Genomic DNA, 21134 nt, shown 5'->3' with positions numbered 1-21134 from the left:
CTCCAGTGATCTGTCTCACTTAATGCTGAGAATGTAGCCACCTCTGCAGGTTTATTGTGGGTGTTCGTCTTCCCTGGTACATCTTCCCTCTCCTACCTCTCTTTCCAACCTCCATCTCCAGAGCATATTTGTTAAGTGGAACCAACAGGGAAGAGAGAGAGTGTGTGCAGGAAAGTGGGGGAGGGGCAGAAGGAGAGGGAGAGAGAGAATCTGAAGCAGGCTCTGTGCTATCGGTGTGGAGCCCACTGCGGGGCATGATCCCACCAACTGTGAGATCGTGACCTGAGCCAAACCAAGAGTCAGATGCTTAACCAACTGAGCCACCCAGTTGCCCCCAAAGGGAAGATTTTTAATACAGAAACCACTCATCTGAAGGAAGACCAACAAAGGTCTCGGTGAATATGTTTCCCTAGTGCTCTGGGTCGAAGGGAGAGGGCCAGGCAGACCCCGGAAGGGCAGGTTACTTAAGGACGAACGAGAGGAACATCTCGCTCTTCCGACTGAAAAGTTCTCCCAAACCAGAGCTTAGCAATTCTCTTTGTGACCATCACTATGTGTTACTGAAAGACATAGACAACATTATACCAGAGATAAACCTGTTATTGACACACTCGCAGGGTTTTCAGGGTGGGAAGATAGTGCTGGCACTCTGGGCACACCCATGCTCTAACGACCTGCTCTGCCCAAGGAGTGATGCATGCTCGGGGAGGAGGGAAAACGCTAACGACTGAGCGGAAACCCAAACTGGATCCAAGGGTGTGAATACCAGGATTAGTAAAAAGACAGGCATTGACTTGAACTTTAACTTGGAATGGCCAGGAAGGCTAGAAACTGGGGAGTTTCACTTCAAGGTCCTGACCTTGACTTGGCCAAAGGCTTTCACTCTGGCCCCAAACACACTTCCTCGGCACTGTGAGGGCTCAAGGGCATTGCCGGGGCTGCTGGACAGGCAAGCCCCTGGAAAAGAAAGAGTTCCCAACAGGTTAGGGGCAGGGTTCAAGTAAAACTTCCACACGGTCATTGTATTTGTCTCCCACGTTTCAACCTGTTTTCCTTTTCCATCAGATGTGTCTTAATTAGATTCATCTAAGCTCTGTGAAAGGCATTTAATGGCTTTCTAAGACAAGAGTGGGTAGTTACATACTTGTGCCTAGGACCGGACTTGAGGGCCTCGGGGCCCATGGGGGTTTATAAAACCTAGTCATATTGGCACATGGATTCCCTTCCAGCTGTATGTGTTTGTCACATCCTTGCAGCCTGGCACTGCTCCAGTGTCATCTCAGGGCACCGAAAGTCCAGCCCTCCTTAGGTCAAGGGCGGAGGGGCCCCTCACACAGCTGTCACTGATGGCCGCCTTGTTCCCCACATTCCGTCACACTCAGTTTCATGGGAATGCCGGGGAAAGGGACGCCCTGCCTTTATCAATGTCACGCTTGTGTAAACACTCGGAGCCACACAGCGGCCCAAACATCAAGGGACCACTTGAAAACCTCTAGAAAGTTTATAGCCCTCATGAGATATATATGTGGCTGAAATGTGGCTTAGACTACCACTTTCCCCAAGAATTTTCCAGGACATACATCGGGAATGAAAGCTACTCACTTCAGTTATTTTTATACAAATCTTCCCTTTTTTTTCAGGTTTCCTGGTTTGGATTTTTAAATCCTAGACCCTTAACCCAAATGCACCCGGCTGTTTCCTCTACCGCTGCTCGGCCTGTGTGAGGGCTTGAAGTTACATTCTCTGTAGACTAAGCAGAGCACGGTGGCAAAGAGAAAGGCGCTGTGTACCTAACTTCATGTGTATTTAGATTGAAGATCTGAAGGGACCCAGATTTCCAGGTGGCCTCGGAGTGGCCCTGCTGATGAGCTGGCAGCCCCTTCAGGCTGGTTTCCATGCTGGGACATTTCAACCTGGTATTGGCTTCATCAGGCCTTTGCCCACAACATGTCCTGACAGAGCCACCAGCCCCTGTCTTGGGCCAAGAAAGCCACCACGTGCATTCTCTTCAGCTCTATCGGGAGGTCCCAGAGATCAGTCCTGTTGTTACCGGGTCTCATGACATTGTCACAGCTCAGCCGCCCAATTCCCGTCATGTGACTGTCAGGACGGAAGTTTAGCTCCTTTGGCTAGCCAGTAGGGTTTGGTCCCCTGGATCGACCGTGGATGTCAGGTATCACCTAAGTAGGCTCCAGCGACTCATAGTCAGGGGAGAGCTCTGCTTTGGTATTCTGGAACTCTGTTGTCTTACACCCCCAAGGCACCGTGGCCACACCATCCCTGAGCTGCCCATGGGCCCAGGACAGAATTCCAGCAATGCATTTGCTCTGGACAGCACTATGTGCACACTTACTATGTGAGGGGGGCTGGAGTGGTGCTGGTGGGGAGACCAGGGGGCATGACAGAGCTTCCACCTGCAGGAGCCAAGTACATGCCGGGCACACACTGGGTTCCACACAGGGAGCCGTCTACCCTGATCCCCACACCGTCCTTTGCCAGTGGTATTACCCACGCTTGATGGATAAGGAAGCTAGATCAGAGGGGAAGTGACAACTTGTCTAATTTTGCCCAGGGACAAAGTGGCAAAGGCCTGATTCAAACTGACCCCAAGCCTGTGTTTTTCTGCCTCCGTGGGTCTGCTTTCAGAGCAAAAGGGAGACATGTGCATAACAGAGCCACGATGTAAGTTCAAAAGGACAAAGTCTGTAGTGGGAGTACTTACAATGGAAGCATTCGAAATACTAGAAAGGTACAGCAGAGTAAGGCAAGGAGTTGGACCAGGTAAATGGGCAGAGCGGTGTCAAAGGGATGGAATTGAGTGAGTCTTCAAGTATGTGTGTGGTTTACTCAATGAAGGCCGAGCTGAAGGAAAGACCTAGTGTGTGTGAAGGATGGAGGTAAGTGCATTGCAACTTGGCATTATGTTCTCTTGCTCGCACAGCTGAAGAACACGTCTGTTGGTCAGTGGATGTTGCACCAGGCAGCACCCTGAAGTGACTGCCTTTGTTCACGTGGCACTCCCGTTGCCAACATGGCCCACCCCGATGCCATGTATAGCATGGTGGCATGTCTGGCATTGGCGGGACCCCGTCTGGCTCAGGTCTGAGCTTCATTCATGCTGAAGTGCTCCCTGCTCTTCTCTTGTTCGCACAGTGATTTCCCAACCCAGCTCCTCCTCAGATTGGCAGATCTGGCACACCTTTTGGAGTTTCCCAACCCAACTCGAATGTGGAGGGAGGGTTCCCCACACACACAACACCAAGCAATTTTCAGACACCAGCAGGGTGTCCAAGAATTCACCTCAATTCTGAGACGATCTACCCAGATCAGATCCTACAGGTTCAGTCCTATGAAACTGCCCCCTTCTCCTTACCCCCGCTTACTTTGAACAATGGTGTCCAGCCCCAGGTTTTCACCTATGCTATTGACTGCTTCTGATGGCTACAGATTGGAGGCTCCGAGGACCTCCTCCTTAGGTTCAATTAATTTGCTAGAGCAGCTCACAAAACTCAGGAAAACACTTATCTACACTTAACAGTTCATTAAAGGATATGATAAAGGACACAGATCAACAGCCAGTTAATCCCAAACAAAGGAGTTCCTGTGGTCAGGGAGCTTGGGACCTGGCTCTGTGGCACATGGAAGCATTCTGGTTCCCCAAGAGTGGAAAGTCTCCAGAAAAAGGACCAAAAACCTGTCCTCTTGGGTTTGTATGAAGGCTTCATTATATAGTCTTGATTGACTTGGCCATTGGTTAATTCAGCCTCAAGCCTATCTCTCTTCCCCGGAGTCCAGCTGGGACTGAAAATTCTAACCCTCTGATGACACAGTTGAATCCATCGGCAACCAACCCCCATCCTTAGGTGCTCTCATAAAGCCTTCTCATTAGCATAACAAAAGACACTTTTTTATCACTCTCAATACTTAGGAAATTCCAGTGATTTGGGGAGCTGTGAGCCAGGGACTGAGGACAAAGACCAAAGATAGTATGAGAAATACAGATTTGATCATTCAGATGAATAAATCACAATATCATAGCACAACATAGACAAAAACGGGGATATCCCTTCTGATCAATGCAGATAGCAGCCTGGGGCAGCAGCGAGAGGGTCATCAAAGACCATAGGGGTGGTCTGAGATCTACCCCTAACTATTTGTGTCACTTAGAGTCTTAAATTGCTGGCCTGCTGGCCCTCCAACCCTAAAGGTTTATAACTCTATCCCAAATGGCTGGGTTTTAACACCACATTCAATTTGCCTTTATCTCTGCGTAAGACAAGGTTGCATTAACACTCAAGAGATACCCGTTAAGTGAAGGTGGTACTGAAAAGACGATACCTATGTGGAAAGGGATCCCATGAATGCGACTGATAAAGCTGGTATGCGAAGCAAGAAGATGACCAACAGGAAACTGGCAGGAAAACTGAAACCCAAAATATAAACGGTCATAGAGAAATAGAAAATGAGGTCATTCTTGCTTTAGGTCAATGGAGCTTCCACCCAGCTTTTCTTAAGTTTCAGGAGGAATGACAGGACATGGCAACCCCAGCCCCCACCTCTCTTCCGTGGCGCAAGAGCATCTTCTGGGATTTCACGATAAGAATCAAGCTGGTGCTTGCACACCGCGCAACACTCCTGTTTATATATATACCTTACAGGCATTGGCCAAGGATGACTGAGCTATCTCCAAACCTGCCAGATTTCTCAGAAGAAATAAAGGCAATCAGCTGCTTTTCTGCAGTCCCAACCTCCATGGCATCCAAACCTCTTAGGAAGGATAAAATTTTAAATAAAATTTTAGATAAAATTTTAAATCCGTGGTTCACACGCTCTGTAGGAGTGACGCTAGAATATCGTTCTGATTCCAGATCAGGAGATTGAGTCTAAGACGCCCAAGGTGACTTGTCCAGCTGGCCTGGGAAGCACACTGCAGAGTCCCTGGACCTCAGACTTCTAATGTTCCTTCCTAGTATTTGAATCATTGGAAACCAGACTTTCCAAATGAAGCATGCATTGCAGGCTGTTTTCCGTCATTGCCCCATGGAAGAATGCAAAGACTAAACTAGGACACAGAGTGTGTATTAAATTTTGAACAACTGAAAAAAAAAAAAAGGAAGAATTCATCCAAACTAATAAAATTTTTGAGCAACTCTCCTGGGGATGACCTGGTGGTGTTTACTTGAGTTGCTGAGAAAGACTGAGACCGTGAAATGGTGAAAAGGGGGCAGACTGCACTTGGTGAAAGAGTCCCATGGAGCCTCAAATCCAATTTGAACTTGGAAAACATTTATATAATCTTCTTATTCGGCATCTCCATGGTGTGGGAATGACTGAGCAAAAGAATGCCCTCAGTGCCACAGCCTTTTCAACTGTAACATGTGATTTTTAAAGGCCTGGGTCTTTGGCATTCTGTTGGCATAATGGTGGCCAACAAGGGTGGGAAAGGGCACACAGGCAGGTGCCCTGGCCACACATATAAGCCCTCTCCTTCCAAAGGAAGGCCAGGGTAAGCACAGACACTCACCTCACCCAAGCTCTGGGCAAGGTCAGCTGGGTCTGGTTGTTAAAGATCAACCTTCACACCCTTGAGAGTGGGCCCTGGCCAGTGGTCTAGTTGAATAGGACTGTGCCACCTGGGACCTGACACCAGAATATGTGTGTAAGTTGCCTCTGAAACGCCCTTTCAGAATGAACCCACACACCCCTCAAGGCCCATGTTGTCAAAGTCAGCACACACATAGGCAGATGCTGTGGAACAAAGACTAAAAATTGCATTGGAACTACCATCTACAGAGAGAATTCTTGTATTCCCCCTTTAAAAATTATATTATTTTTTAATAAAAAAAAATGTTTAGGGGAACATGGGTGGCTCAGATTAAATGTTTAAAAAAATGGACAGGGACTCCTGGTTGGCTTAGTTGGTGGAGCTTGTGATTCTTGATCTCTGGGTCATGAGTTCGAGTCCCATGTTAGGTGTAGAGATTCCACTAAAAAATGTTTATTTTTGAGAGAGAGAGACCCGCACCAGCCCTCCTAACACTGAGCACATGACAGCCCCTCTGACCACCTGCTGATTGCTGCTGGCCAGTGGCAACTTTCCTATCTTCACTGGCAGGTGATGTGTTCCCAGACTTTGTTTTGCTCCATCTTGGCTTTGGCTATTGGTTTCCACTTTGTAAGTGGCCACTGAAAACCACATCCAGCTGGACAAGCTCATACATCCCACAGATTACATCAGATAGAAAATAGAATTAATATTTCAAGTCATATCTATTTTTTAAACTTACAAATATTTGTTTTTATTTCCTATTATGTGTGGGCAGTCTTAGGTACTAGAATTCTTATCTAGACGATATTTATTAGTTCAATCAGTATTTATTAAATACCTACTTTGGGCCAGATGTAATTTTAGGTGCTGAAGATACAGGATGAAAAAAAAAAACAAAAACAAAACTCAACAGAATGTCCTTGTCTTCAAGGAGCTTATATTTGAGAGGGTGAGACAAACAATTAAATGAGTATATATTATGTCAGGGGGGAATGAATGATAGGAAAATAATGGATAAGAGGATAGAGATTCATGGGAGCTTAGGAGAGTCATCTCTGAGAGGGAAGGACTTGAGTAAGGGTAGCTGCCCAGACACTTGAAGGAGGTAGAGGGACAGTGACACACATATTTGTGGGAAGAACATTCCAGGCAGAGCAACAGGAAGGCAATGTCTGTGGAGGTGCGACCCTGCTGCCTGTGTTTGATCAGGACCAGGACTGTGGGTGTGGCTGGAGCCAAGGCTTGGGAGCTGAGGGAGGAGGGGGGAGGCTCAGATCTGTGGTCCCCAGGGCAGGGGTGGGGGAGGGGGATTGGGAGAATGGGTCTAAAGGTGCAAAATTCCCACTATAGGATAAATAAGTCCTGGGGATGTCATGTACAGCATGGTGACTGTAGCTAACACTGCCATATGGTATAGTTGAAAGCTGCTAAGAGTAAAATCCTGAAAGTTCTAGGGGTGCCTGGGTGGCTCAGTCAGTTAAGCGTCAGATCATGATCTCACGTGTTTGTGGATTCGAGCCCCGCGTCAGGCTCTGTGCTGAATGCTTGCTCGGAACCTGGAACCTGCTTCCGATTCTGTGTCTCCTTCCCTCTCCGCCCTTCCCTCACTCGTGCCCTGTCTCACCCTCCCTGTTTCTCAAAAATAAATAAATGTAATAAAAATAATTTTTTTTTAACATTTATTTATTTTTGAGACAGAGAGAGACAGAGCATGAATGGGGGAGGGTCAGAGAGAGGGAGACGCAGAATCTGAAACAGGCTCCAGGCTCTGAGCTGTCAGGACAGAGCCCGACGCAGGGCTCGAACTCACGGACCGTGAGATCATGACCTGAGCTGAAGTTGGCCGCTTAACCGACTGAGCCACCCAGGCGCCCCTAAAAATAATTTTTTTAAAACCTAAAAGTTCTCATCACAAGGAAAACGCTTCCCTTCCCTTCCCTTCTCCTTTCTTTCCTCTCTTTTCTGCTTTTGTATTTATATGAAAAGATAGACATGAACCAAATTTATTGTAGCGCTCAGTTGGCAATATATGTATTGTGCTGTACAACTTAAACATACACAGTGTTGTATGTCAGTTCTATCTCAATAAAATGGAACGAAAAAAAATGATCCAAGAAATAGCTCAAGGAAACAAACTTAGAGCTTTGCCCTTTTTATTGGGTTTAGAACCTCGTTTGACCTAACCACCAGGTGTTCGGTCATAATAGCATCCTCGATCTGGGAAAAACAAGTAAGAGAAGGATTTACTCTCAGCTCAAAAGGTAGCCTATTGTTTTTTGTGGGTCTTAACCTCCGTGTTCAAGGCATCCTAGCTGTGTGCCCTGATGCACTGACAACCCAGACTTCTCTTTTTCCTTTTACAACCTTCCCCTTCAAATTGATTGCGGTTTTATTGGAAGACAGCCCAAGAAATACAGGCTTGTTTTCTTTTCACTGACAGTATGGTCTTGATAGCCAACCTCACAGGTAGGCAACCTTCAAAATTCAGACAAGTTCAGCGTCATAATTTGTTAGCTCAAATACCACCGACCAAGGATTCAGAGAAAGGCCATCCGCCATGTTTCTTCTACCCAAATGGTTTTGCTTCTAACATAAAGAAATCCTCCTCAGCAGTACAGAAAAAAAAAAAAAAAAAAAAAAAAAGATTAAAATAAAAATATCAATCCATCACATTGCTTCTCTCATGCATAGGGCGCTTTCTTTCAAGAGACTTTAAGGAAGTGTCTTAAAACAAATTTGCATGTTTGAGTGTATTCCATGGTCGGGAGCATAAGTGCTTAAGGAGCTTCTGGAAGACTTTATGCAGTGTCTGGGATCAGGCAGTTGGTAAGATGAGAGAGAAAGTTCCTTTTCTCTTCTTTTTAAAGTTTTATTTATTTATTTATTTATTTAGAGAGTGGGGGAGGGGCAGAGGGGGAGAGAGAGAGAGAGAGAGAGAGAGGGAGAGAGAGAGAGAGAATCCCAAGTAGGCTCCACACTGTCAGTGCAGAGCCCAACACGGGGCTCAAACTCATGAACCATGAGATCATGACCTGAGTTGAAATCAAGAGTTGGCTGCTTAACCAGCTGAGCCACCCAGGTACCCTGAGACAGAAATTAAATGAACTTGTGGTACAGCTACCATAAGCAAAGAACTCTCCCCCTTCCCCAGGGGAAATTAGGTAGTTGCTTTTTTTTTTTTTTTTTCAATTTCCTTTTATTTATTTCAAAACCTCCGGGGGAGGGTGGGGCGCCTGGGTGGCTTAGTCTATTAAGCATCCGATTCTTGACATTGGCTCAGGTCCTGATCTCAGTGTGTGAGTTCAAGCCCCGCCTCTTGCTCTGCACTGACAGATTCTCTCCCTCTCTCTCTGCCCCTCCCCTGCTCACATTCCCTTTTTTTTTTCTCTCTCTCTCTCTCAAAATAAATAAACTTAAAAAAAAAAAAACCCAAGTTGGCTACAGATGCAGTGTATGGGCACAAAGAACTTTAGCTTTCATGTGCACCTTTACGGAGCCACTTAATTTTTGACCATTTAGTTGATAAATGTAATGAATCACTGATGTACTTTATTCACCTTGGGGATACTGCCCCTCCCAAAGTGAGCATTATCACAGTCTATGTAAAATATTTACATTGCAACCTTAGCATATAGAATACATAACACAAATATTTACCTCTCTGTGTACGTGTGTGTTAAGAGCTAATACCTTTTGTGGGCAAAATGCTTATCACCAAAATTCTTTTGATTAATGTCCCTTCGTATTGATTTCAAGAAGAACTCTTTTTTTTTCTCCCTTTTGAAAAAATTGAAATACAGTTGATATACCACATTCTATTAGCTTCCGGTGCACAACATAATGATTTGCTATTTGTATATAATGCCAACGAGCACCAGGGTAAGTCTGGCTGACACCCGTCATATAGTTACAAACTGTTTTCTTCTTGTGATGAGAACTTCTAAGATCTGTGCTCTTGGCAACTTTCAAATATACGACACAGTATTATTCACTACATCATCACCACGCTGGTTTTTACATCCCTAGGACTTAATTATTTTACAACTGGAAGTTTGGACTTTGTGACCCCCTTCACCCATTTTGCTGCCCTCCACCCCCACCTTTCTGACCCAGAGTTGATGCTCTTGGCAAACGGCCAATCCAAGAGGAACTGGCTCCTTTGCCTGACTAAACGTGTTGCCCTTTCTTACTCTACCTTTCCAGAGTTGCTCCCCCTACTCAAACAGTTCCCCACTGGCTTTCCAGACTAATTCAATCTAAGCTTCTCCTGAAGGTGACTCACCCCTGTTCTGTCGTTATTCACATGTCGACTCCCCCCACTCCATCCCTCCTGTGCTTCTTTGGCTCTTTATCCTTCCCGTCACTGAAAACAATGATTCACAAGAGGCCACTTTTTTTTTCTGACAGATTTAAGAGACCCATGGGCTGGAGGCAGCGTCATTTGAAATCAAGGCACCACAAAAGTCTGGGGTGGAGCCATTCTCCCTACAGCGCCCACCCCATCAGAACTGAATGCCTTCAGATAATTCAACTCCACCTGGAGAGAAGTAGCTGGAAGCTGATCCGAGGACAAGCCAACAGGTTTGTTCAGTACATGCAAATCCTCTGTTTCACTGACCTCCCAAGTATGAGCTGAAACAAATAAAATGTGGGTATGGGGCTGGGATGTTGCCAACAACAACCATTTTGCACAAAGGCTGACAAAGGCCTGGCGTTTTCTCCCGCCCTCCTCACTGACGGTACAAGACCAGTCATGAGCTTCCTTAGTCTTCTGTCAGCAGGCTTCCAGCTGTGGGCTGTGGCATAGCTAACGAACACAGTCCCACAAAGACATGATTTTTTTGCTCGCACAAGGACCGAGGAAACTAAGCCAATTCTGCAGATATTTCAGCCAATTTCTCCTCCCACATCCCACACCCAAGTACTTTGGCCCCTCTCCTCTGCAGCAGAATGGCTAGAGAAATTCTATGAAGCGTGACAGAGTTGTTTGCAAAAAAGAGAGGGAAAAAAAATGACAGGAATCTATCTAAAAAAAAAAAAAAAAAGAAGAAGAAGAAGAAGAAAGAAAGAAAAGAAAAGAAAGAAAAGAAATGAAAAAAGTCCTCACTTGAAAAGTAACTCCTCTTCAGTTGATTCATTACCTTCCTTGGGGTTTGCTCCGGTCAGTTGACCAACTATAAACTCCTCCGTGGCCTATGCCCTCCTCCATTCTCCATTTCCTGTTCCAAGATCCGCTGCTGATTTCCTGACAAATATGTCCCCCCCTCTCTCCTCTCAGCCTTATCCTTTCTTCATTACCCACATATTTGCCATTTTATGTGCTTATCATTGTCTCTTATATTTCAGGCCTTCTATCCTGGATGCATGTTTTCCAATTTTCTTTAGTGAGTGTGTGGGTGGGTGGGTGGCCAACTGTGAGTTTCTGTTTATCTCTCTTTACTTTGCCCTTATTTTTTTAACAATATATTTGTCGCGTTAACATTATGAGACGGTTGGTGTTTTCTTTCAGCACAAGGAAGCTATAATTTCACTGTTTTCTAGTTTTCATTGTGATGGTTGAGAAGCCATTAATAAATCAGGGATGAGTCTGCCCCTCCTTTGAAGATAATGTTTTCGTGTTTGTTTCCAGCTGCTTTTCAAATCCACTGTATTTTGGGGATTCTGCATTTTTATGAAGATGTGTCCAAGATTAGCTTTCTTTTCCTTTGTCAGGCCTAGAATTAATTGGGACACTTGAGCTTGTGAACTGCTTGAAATTTCTCAGATGTTATTTTTGTGAGTTGTGCTTTTTTTGCCTCATTGCCCCTCCCCTCTCCATCTGGAATTCTGATTTGATGTATATTAGACCTTCTCACTCTCTCTTCCATATCTTATAGCTTCTCGTTTTTTAAGTGTCTTAAGGTTTTCTTTTTTGTGTGTTGCATTCTTCTTAATTTATTCTATCTGTCTTTCAGTATACCAGTTGTCTATCTGGGTTTACTGTGTTTTTATACATACTCATTACATTTTTTCTTTTATTAAAATTTTTCTAGAAGTTATCTTTTTGGACCTGTTAAGTTCTTTAAGGTTTTTTTTTCCTACTCCCTGCATATATTTTAAAGCTCCTCTTTCACTGTGTTAAATGTGATTGTTTTAGAGTGTATACAGTTCACATACAATAATCGTTTGTCTTTTTTTTTAAGTAGGCTCCACCCCCAGCATGGAGCCCAATGTGGGGCTTAAACTCACAACCCTGAGATCAAGATCTGAGTTGAGATCAAGAGTCAGATGCTCAACTGGCAGAGCCACCCAGGCGCTCCCACAATAATTCTAATATATGAAGTCTTTCTGCATCTGTTTCTGCTGGTTCTCACTCATGGTACACGGTTATTCATTACTGTAAACTTCTCAGTTCTATGGAAAATCATATTTGAAATCCCTGGAGAGTTAAAAGGAAGGCATCTCCTTCAAAAAAAAGGTTTGCATTTGCTTTGTCAGATGCCAAAAGGCTTTACTAGTCTAAAAACACTTTAAATTCATAGCTTGAGGGTGTGGAGATGAGACATATGATATGATTTTTGGCTGCAAATACATGAGAAAGACTGCTTACAGCTACAATTTCCCAGGGCCTTTAAAAATTTTTTTTTTTTTTTTTTTTTTTTGTGGGAGTGGGGGGCGCCTGGGTGGCTTAGTTGGTTAAGCGGCCAACTTCAGCTCAGGTCATGACCTCGCGATTTGTGAGTTCCAGCCCCACATTAGGCTCTGTGCTGACAGCTCAGAGCCTGGAGCCTGCTTTGGATTCTGTGTCACTCTCTCTCTGCTTCTCCCGCACTTGTGCTCTGCCTCTCTCTCAAAAATAAATAAACATGAAAAGCAGATTAAAAATTAATTTTTTTTTTTTTTAGAAACCCTGATTTGCTTTGTGCCAAGGATACTTTCCCTCCAGTCTTTAGGAGTGAGGGCATGCTGTAGCGTGGGAAATGTTGGTTCTTCTTACCCTAATTATGCAGCACTTTGTGTCCTCGGGTTTAGGGGACAAGGATCTTCTATTAGGCCACAGCACTGGACGCAGACTTCATGCACTTTCTCACAACCTCACCTCCTTTTTCTTCTGTCTTGGTTGGCGTTCTAGCCATGCCAGGCTGTCCCCTTCCTTGAATGTAGGATCTGGTTCCTGGTCGGCCTCTGAGCCGCCAGATGGTACAACTCAGAAGGGCAGGGTGTTCCTTACTGGGGGGATGAAACTTGACCGTAGGAAATGGAAGGTGAGAAGGAAGCACACAGGTAAGGTCCTCCTTCCTCTTTTACTTGGATGACATCACAGTGTGGGTCACCCTTGCAGCCCTTCCAGAGATGCCCTCCATGCATCTGCAGAGTAAGCAGCTGGGTCCATCTCGAGCTGGTTGTGCATGGAGTGTATTGTCTGGCTCTGGTGGACGTCTTTTCTTGCCTCACTTTCACTGCCCTGGACCTGAACCTCCCAAGTCATCTCATTGCTGTCCTTATGCCTTCTCAGGGCATGAGAATTAAGGCTCAAGTTGACTTGAGTTGGTAGATTACCTCCAGGGCAAGAGAGGCTCTGGTGTTCTGCTTATCTTGGTTTCTCCTAAATTTTGGCTGTATAATTTCTCATTATCTTGTCAAATCTTTCACGCCTTATAAGAAGAGGCTGTTTATATTTATCTAACATTTTTGAGTGCTTTCAGTGGGAAGGTGGATGTGGACAACTGAGCCAGCCATGTTTCCCAGTCCATTCTGACAGCAATCAGGGTGATATTTTAAACATTGATATCTGATTGTGTCCCCTCCCCCATTGCTCAATACCCTTCCAGAACCCATGGCTCTCAGAATGCATTCTAGGATTCTCAACATGGTTTATATGATTGTATGTTCTGATTCTTGCTTACCTCCCTCACACTTGTTACTGTCATCATAATAGACTTCATTCAGTTCCTCCAGTAATATGTCTCTGACTTGAGGTCTTTGCACATGTTGTCCCTCTGCCAAGAATCCTTTCCCTCCACATCCCACATCCTCCACAAGCTAATTTCTACTTACTTTTTAAATTAAACATGCATTCTTTTGATGGGCCTTCCTGTGCTCTTTGTACAATCCTGATGCTAGTTAGTTTTTCAGGGACTCTATGTTTTTTCTTCACTGTTGGAAACCCTAGGGCACAGTCTGCAGTACATGGTCAGCCCCCAGTAAATGTTGGCTCAATTGAATTGTTTCCTATCTCAGAGAAATCAGGAGTGATCTCTGCCACCTCCAATGAATTTATCCCTGATGCTACCCTGGTAACTAACAGGCAGAATATCCTATTTTCCAGTCTTTTGTGATCCATGGATGACTGTCATACTTCTGGGGATCCCGCAGAGCAGATCTGGGGGTCGTAGGGACCCCAAAGAACTCCACAGACCTGGCTAGAGAGCTGGCTCTCCTGTAGGAGCTGGATCACCTTGGGTTGTTTGAGGCAAAATGAGTGTGAGTAAGCCTTGTGAAATGTGAAGTGCAGACAGTTGTTCAATTATTCACCACATCTGCACTTTTTGAACGTCCATTCTCTGTGGAGTGCTATGCTAATATTGGACACACTAAAATACAATCAAGGTAATGCTACTCTCAAATTGCTTTGAGTCTAGAGAGAAAGGCTACACAAATAAGACCATTAACATGGGGCACCTGGGTGGTTTAGTGGGTTCAGTGTCCAACTCTTGATTTCTGCTCAGGTCATGAGCCCAGAGTCATGGGACTGAACCCTGCGTGGGGCTCTGTACTGAGTATGGAGCCTGCTTAAGATTCTCTCTCCTCCCTCTGCCTTTCTCCCCCACTCATGCACTCTCTTTCTAAATAAATAAATAAATAAATAATCATTAACATACTAAGGTAGAACTTCTAAGAACCAGGTGGAGATACTAAATGGTTGGAATCATTTCTGAGGGTTCAGATATCTGGAGAGAGATGTCTGGAACTACCTAGTTTTGAGATGTAGTTTAAGAAGGAATTTAGCCAGAAAGGGGCCACTCTGATGCCAATGACCACAGACTCAATTATTTGCAGGGGAGAAAAGGTAAATTAATGGTGCAAGCTAGTAATACAGTAAGGAATAGTGGGGACTATGGCAAACCAGAAGAGAATGTTCTAAAGGGAAGGAAGGCAACTCATTCAACATCTTGATATTACTGAGGTGTGAGAACGTGGGCTCTAGGATGCCATAGTCTCTGCTTTTAAAAGAATGCTGGAAATCGGGTCTTTACATGATATTTTTCAATATCTGAAGCATTACTCCAATTCCACTCCTACAACCTTGTCTGTATGATGAGTTCAGCCCATAGGCCACCAGATTTCTACCTTCTTTGGATGAAAACACAGATGTGGGACATCACTTCATTTCAAAGTTGCTTGCTCTTGTCTTCTGCTTAACTGCTCTGATAAACTGATGGTTCCTGAATCTGTTTCTTCAAGCCCAGTCTTTATCCTGAGCTTTATATCCAATATTTAGTTGCTTACCTGGCATCCTCGTCTGGAAAGTCACCTCAATTCAACATATCTGGAACCAAACTTTTCTACCCAACCCCCAATATATCCCTGGTACGCTTCCTTGACTTGACTGGGCCTCCGTTTTCAATATGTAAATAGGAATAATAGTAATAACCTGCACTTACCTAACTTTTAGGGGTGTTCGGAAGAACAGATAAAATGATATGTGTGTAGGACAAGAGAAGTTAGATAGAAGGACTGCGTACTGAGTATGGACTTACAAGCTAACTCTGGGATGATGGTATGCCTGCCCACACCTTCTTACTGACATGAGAAGCCGGAAAGGGAGACAGAGACAGAGAGTCAGAGATACAATTTCGTTATATCTATTTGAATGGTACCTTAGACCAAGAAGAGGCACTAAAACATGAATCTTGTGATAATCTTTTGCTGCTCAGACCAGATTGCCATCCAGAGTGTCTATGGCAGGCAAACCGATGAGGTTGTGAGTCAAGTAATATTTCACTGCTGAGGATGAACACCTGAATTTGTTTCTTAAGACTATAGAGTGTAGGAAGCATTCTGTTGGCTTCCTGTTGTATTGGATCCATCACCTCCAGTAAAGTATGTGTGAATGTTTTCAGTCAGAAGCTTTAGGACCCATTGTTGTGGCTACATGGAATCGAAGAGGAGTTGTGTGTGGGCTTTGGCTGAAGAAACTACCTATGCTAATGGCAACTTTCACAGAGGGTAGGAATAAAACAGAGTCACGCAGCAGAGAAGATCCTGTCTGAGAGCAAACAAGAGTATTAGAAAATTTTCCATGTTCTAGAAAGGGCATTAATGTTCAGTGAATGGCCTGAGTAAAAAAAGAAGGAGTCATCCTGGACACGTCTTTCATCCTCATCACCCAAGTTCATCAGGCACCAGTTCCGTCATTGTTCCTCATACATATGTCTGGAATCCATATTCCCATATCCACTGCCACTTCCCCTGTCCCAATACAGGCTCTTCTTATCCCATAGTGGATGGTACACATCTTACCGATAAGGGTCCGTCTCTCCTCTTCCTCCCACCCGTTCATCCTCCACTGGACTATGTGGAGGATCTTTCCAAACACAAATATGAGTAACCTCTCTCTCATACTTACAGAACTTTGTCTGCAACCCTTTAGATCCTGGCTCCAGGTATCATTTCATCCTCTCGTAGTCACTTTCCCATGTGCACCCTGACCACTTGCAAGCTCTCCAAGTGCACCTGCAGGTCAGGTGTTGCCCGTGGAGGTCCAGCATTGAAAGACTCAAAGAGGTAGGAGTGGTCCGGTGACAGAGTAGAGAGGTAGGGAAGAGGAGGGGTCACTGAGATAAAGTCGACTTTTCAAGGCATGTGCCTTAAGCCCAACCAGGCTCTTCTTGGACTTTCTGTGGCTGCCAATGAGTACAAGAGCCATGAAGCCAGTTGAGGCTGACAGAGAGCATGTCTCAGGCATAAGACATGCCTCAAATGTTACCCTATTAAAATAGCCATACAAAATACACAAAACTCTGATGATTGATCCCAAGAGATAATCATAAAGCTGGTTTTAGAGAAACTGTGTTTACTTGACATTTTCCTTGACATTCATTATTACTAACCTGAACTCTGAATTTATTTCCATCCTTCTGTGTTTTGCTTAATATCTATAAACAGTTATTTTGTCACTTGTTATTTCTATTTCTGGCTTACGTCCACTCTTTTCTTTATCTCATCTCTCTTCTTCTCTTCCCTTGGCTCATAGATTGCACATTCTCTCTTGGTGGCTTTAACTATTACCATGTGCTCACTCAACTGTTGATGTGGGAAGTTCTCCCAAATCTCCAGCCCGAACTTCCCCAGTGTTTTCAAAACTATCGACTACGTACTCCCTGTCTTCCCTTGGCTGTCTCAGAGCCATCACGGACTAAACAGATCCCCACATGGAGCTGTGCCCTCTGTAATGTTCCATATCTTAGCAAACACACCACTATCCTTCACTTCCTTAACTCTAATGCCTTGTCTCCTCCATGTTCCTTCACCTCCCACTTCCTTTCAGACACAGAATTGTGCCAATCCTACCTCCTAAGCATATCTCTAATCCATCCACTTCTCCTTCCTGCTGTAGGTTCTTCAGTTCAGGCCATCATGATTTGTAGCCTGAATGACTGTAATGGTCTTTAATGGGTCTTGAGCTCCCTAGCTTAGTCCCTACCCATTCCACTCTCTGCTATGCTGCCAGGTTGACTATTCTGAACTCTAAGTTTGGCCATGTCCTTCCCAGGGAGATCACAAAATACTGTTTGCCTCTTCCTCAGACTAGTCCCATAAGTAGGCATAAATCAGAGTCAAAGGAGTCCGTTGACACTTTGTTGCATTTAGCCAAATGGATAATTTGGCTGTCTTAGTAATGAGTAAAAACGATCATGTTAGAGAAAAAGATTGACTGACGTTTGTACGTTCATGAGAGTTTTTCTTCTGTCCCCCTGGGAGAGACTAGGTCTTTCTTTGGAGCTGGCCACAATATCTACTCAGTGGTCAAGGAGAGCAGTACAACATGTACATGTCCAAGTGCCCACATTTCACACAGCTTGGCTGTGCTGAGTCTTCTTTTTTTAAGTTTTATTTATTTATTTTGAGAGACAGAGACAGCACGAGTGGGGGATGGGCAGAGAGAGAGAGAGAGAGAGAGAGAGAATCCCAAGCAGACTCCACACTGTCAGCGCAGAGCCCGATGCGGGGCTGGAACCAACAAAATGAGAGATCGTGACCTGAGCCAAAATCAAGAGTCAGAGACTTAACCCACTAAGCCATCCAGGCACCCCTTGCACTGAGGCTTAAAAAGAAGACACTTCTTGATTAAGAAGGAGAGGAGAAACTTGTCCTCCCTGTACCATCTGCTTCCTAGCTTTGTGCGTCCCTGAGGAGGAGTTCCCGAGTGCAGGTCCTAGGTCCCCATGAGGCATCACATGACAAGATAAAAACCCCGGTGGGGGTGGGGGCAGAAAACCTTGTGCTGGAGAAGAGTCAGGGAGCTGCCCCAGATCAGAGCATCAGGCAGGGCAGGCGCCCCCACCCAGATTCAGATTCCACAGGTGCATGTGCTCGGAATTAAGTTACTCCCCAGGGGTGGTGCATCCTAGTGTGGGGAAGGAACAGAGTACTTAAGAGGAACAGAAACAAAACTCCTCTTCTTAGAAATATCAAGCAAAACAATGAAAACAAAAACTGCCCTCTGAACAACCTTGTGTTAGGACATCAGGGAGCATGGATTAAACAACGAATGATGATGGTGATGATGAACTGATTCACACATTCTGCAAAGCCCTTGAAGGCTGGGAGAATGGTGACCCACCCTTTTTCCGGTGCTTGATGCCAAGGAGGCACACTATTGTATCCCTGCCACACACACCTGGCCGGTCACGCTCTAACCATGCTGGCTCCCAGCAAGCCTTGTACACCTTCCGAAAGTCGTCCTTCCGTGTCTGCCAAGCCCTGGCTATGAGGTGTGTTACTTCCCATTAGTCACAGAGGAGGCTTGTGGGAAAGTTGAATAAGCCACTTCAGATGTCCCTCAAAGTCAACGCCTGCCATGCAAGTCTCAGTGAACATGCACGCTCAGTCCTTCCCGGTGTTCTTATAGTGGCAGATACCCTAATGGCAGATAACCTGAGAACTTGAATGGAGACAATTCATGATTTATTTCCCCCAGAAGAGTAAAACAGTAGACATGTCTACCAAGATCCATCTGTCCAAGGGTAGCATCATCTAATGGGTTCAGAGGTGGGAAGTTTCCACTGAAAGCCAATTGTCACCAGGCACTTTGCATTTGATGTCTCAATTTTCCGCTCATCGGGAATCGGAAGAGATTGGTTTCATCATGCAGAGAGAAGGAAATCAAGTAACTAAATCACAGTGCTAGTCTGTGGTGGGTCAGGATTGTGACCTTGTCTCTCTGGCCTCAAGGGCTATGAAGGCTCCTTCTAGCAGGAATGTGTAGGTCCAGCTTCCAACTGTTCCCATCTCTGCCCAGCCTGCAAAGCTGGACACCACCCACAATAGGTCATTTATGGACTACAGTGTCATCTGTGATCCTTGCAATACACTGTGAGCCTGGTTGTTTCTACATTCTCTCGTGGTTCCAGGCATGCGTGCCAGAAAGCTGAAACAAACATGCTCCCTGGCTACCAGGCACATCCTACCTAGAACAGATGGACCAACATGTGGAAGGAAAAGTGTGGGAGAGGTAAAAGCAAGGAAATATGAAAAACAAAAAGAAGGCCAAGTCACAAGTGGAAAAGTTATTTCATTATCTGATTTGGACTGAGGGTGGAAGCACTAGAAACTATCCAAAATGCCTGGGCAGTATTTATCTGACAGGAAGATGCACTACCTTCAAGGGGCTACTGATTTAGAAATACTCCGGGACCAGTGGATCTACAGGTTTGTTTGTTAACATGGCTGCTGTCCGGGGGCGGGGTGGGGGGGAGGCTCTCCCGTCCTGCCCCTGATGGGATTCCAGAGAAAGCTGCCCCAGTGTCACAGATGCCCAGGGCCATCTTCTGGGAGCGACAGCGGTGAACCAATGGTCGTGACAAGTCTCCAAATGGCAGTGATCACCCATCCCCCTTGTCACCCCTCTTCTGTTTGTGTCAAGCTTGTAACCCGTTTTCACATAGGTGGCTTCCCCCACCTTCATAATAATCTGTGGAGTAGTCGAGGCAAGTGTCATTCTCTACTAGTATTAGGCAATAATATGACATATGTATTGGTATGGTATAATATTATTACATCGATTTTATTCAGGAAGAGAAAGAGCTCAGTGAGGTGACGCTTGCCGAGTTAAAATGACAAGCTCCCTGGGTTAACTATTAACTCGTAATCTTAACTTTCAAGGAGGAGGCAGAGATTGACAAATATGGTTACCCTTGTTCCTTTTTTTTTTTTTTTTTTTTTTTTTTTTAATGTGTGTGGCTTAAAAGGCCAAGGCATTAACAAATGTTCACCAACTGGGTATGGGACATTTGGTCTCTGATGAAGGAAATGAGACTCGGGCCACACATTTCCACCTGAATTGATCTTTCGAGTCAATGTGTGTGGAGGTTAAGAGCTTTGGAGGCAGACACTCCAGAGTCGTCAAGGCAGCGTTTCCACATGGTCACTTAACCAATTAGAGCCTCGATTCCCTTATCTTTACAATGGGGATTGCAATGTCTACCCTGCAGGGGCATTATAAATGTTAAATGAGTCCAGTCATCATCCCCAAAGAGACTCCGTCAATGGCAGCCGTTACTCATACTCTGGACTTCTTTCTCTTTGTGCTTTAATTTCTAGTGTTGACAATTCTTTTGTTACCAAAAGTTGCTCAACAGACAGGATAGAGGATGTGTGGCGGGAAACAAACTCTTTCTAAGTAGCAGATGACTCATCACTGCTTTACATTGTCAGGTTACGGGAACTGAGTTTGGAATCAGAGTTGGGTGCAGATTTCAGGCCCAGGGTGCGCCCTGGGAAAGCCAGGCAGCTTGTCCCAACTGCCGGTCCGTCATCTGCAAAGTAGGCACCACTATGACATACGTGTTGCTGCCCTGGAGAATGGAGATGAAGAAACACTTGTGAGGTGCTTGGCCGGGAGTCAAGGCTGGACACACATTACCTCGCTGTTAGGATTGTGGTTGCTTGCAGAGGCTCAGCCTGTGTGCCGGGCTGCCTCTCCCGCTCTCCAGCAGGGGGTGCTGCCGGCACCTCTTCCTGCTGCTTCCTCCCACATAGCTGTGCGGCTCTCTGGAGTCTCCCAGGGAAGATGAAGGAGGTTGTGGTTCAACTGGGAGAAAAGCATCTCAAGGGCAGCCTAACCATGGTCTTCACCAAGGACCATTATATGGAGGGCTAACTGTATGTTCTCCTCTCTCCAGGGGACTAGAAATAGGGACGTGGGAAGGAGTTGTCGGAAGTGGGGTCATCAGTGTAAGGAAGAGCTTCCTGCCTGAAAGGTGAATCCGTCCTGGAAAAACAGCGACCCAGGGGTGAGGGATGGGGGGTGGGGGCCACAGTCCACAGGGACCCTTAAATGTAGGAATGGCAAACACTCATCCTGAATCACCAGGTGGTGATC

The sequence above is a fragment of the Leopardus geoffroyi genome, chromosome D2, assembly GCF_018350155.1.
Source record: "Leopardus geoffroyi isolate Oge1 chromosome D2, O.geoffroyi_Oge1_pat1.0, whole genome shotgun sequence".
NCBI classification, from domain to species: Eukaryota; Metazoa; Chordata; class Mammalia; order Carnivora; family Felidae; genus Leopardus; species Leopardus geoffroyi.
This window is presented reverse-complemented; position numbering follows the sequence as displayed.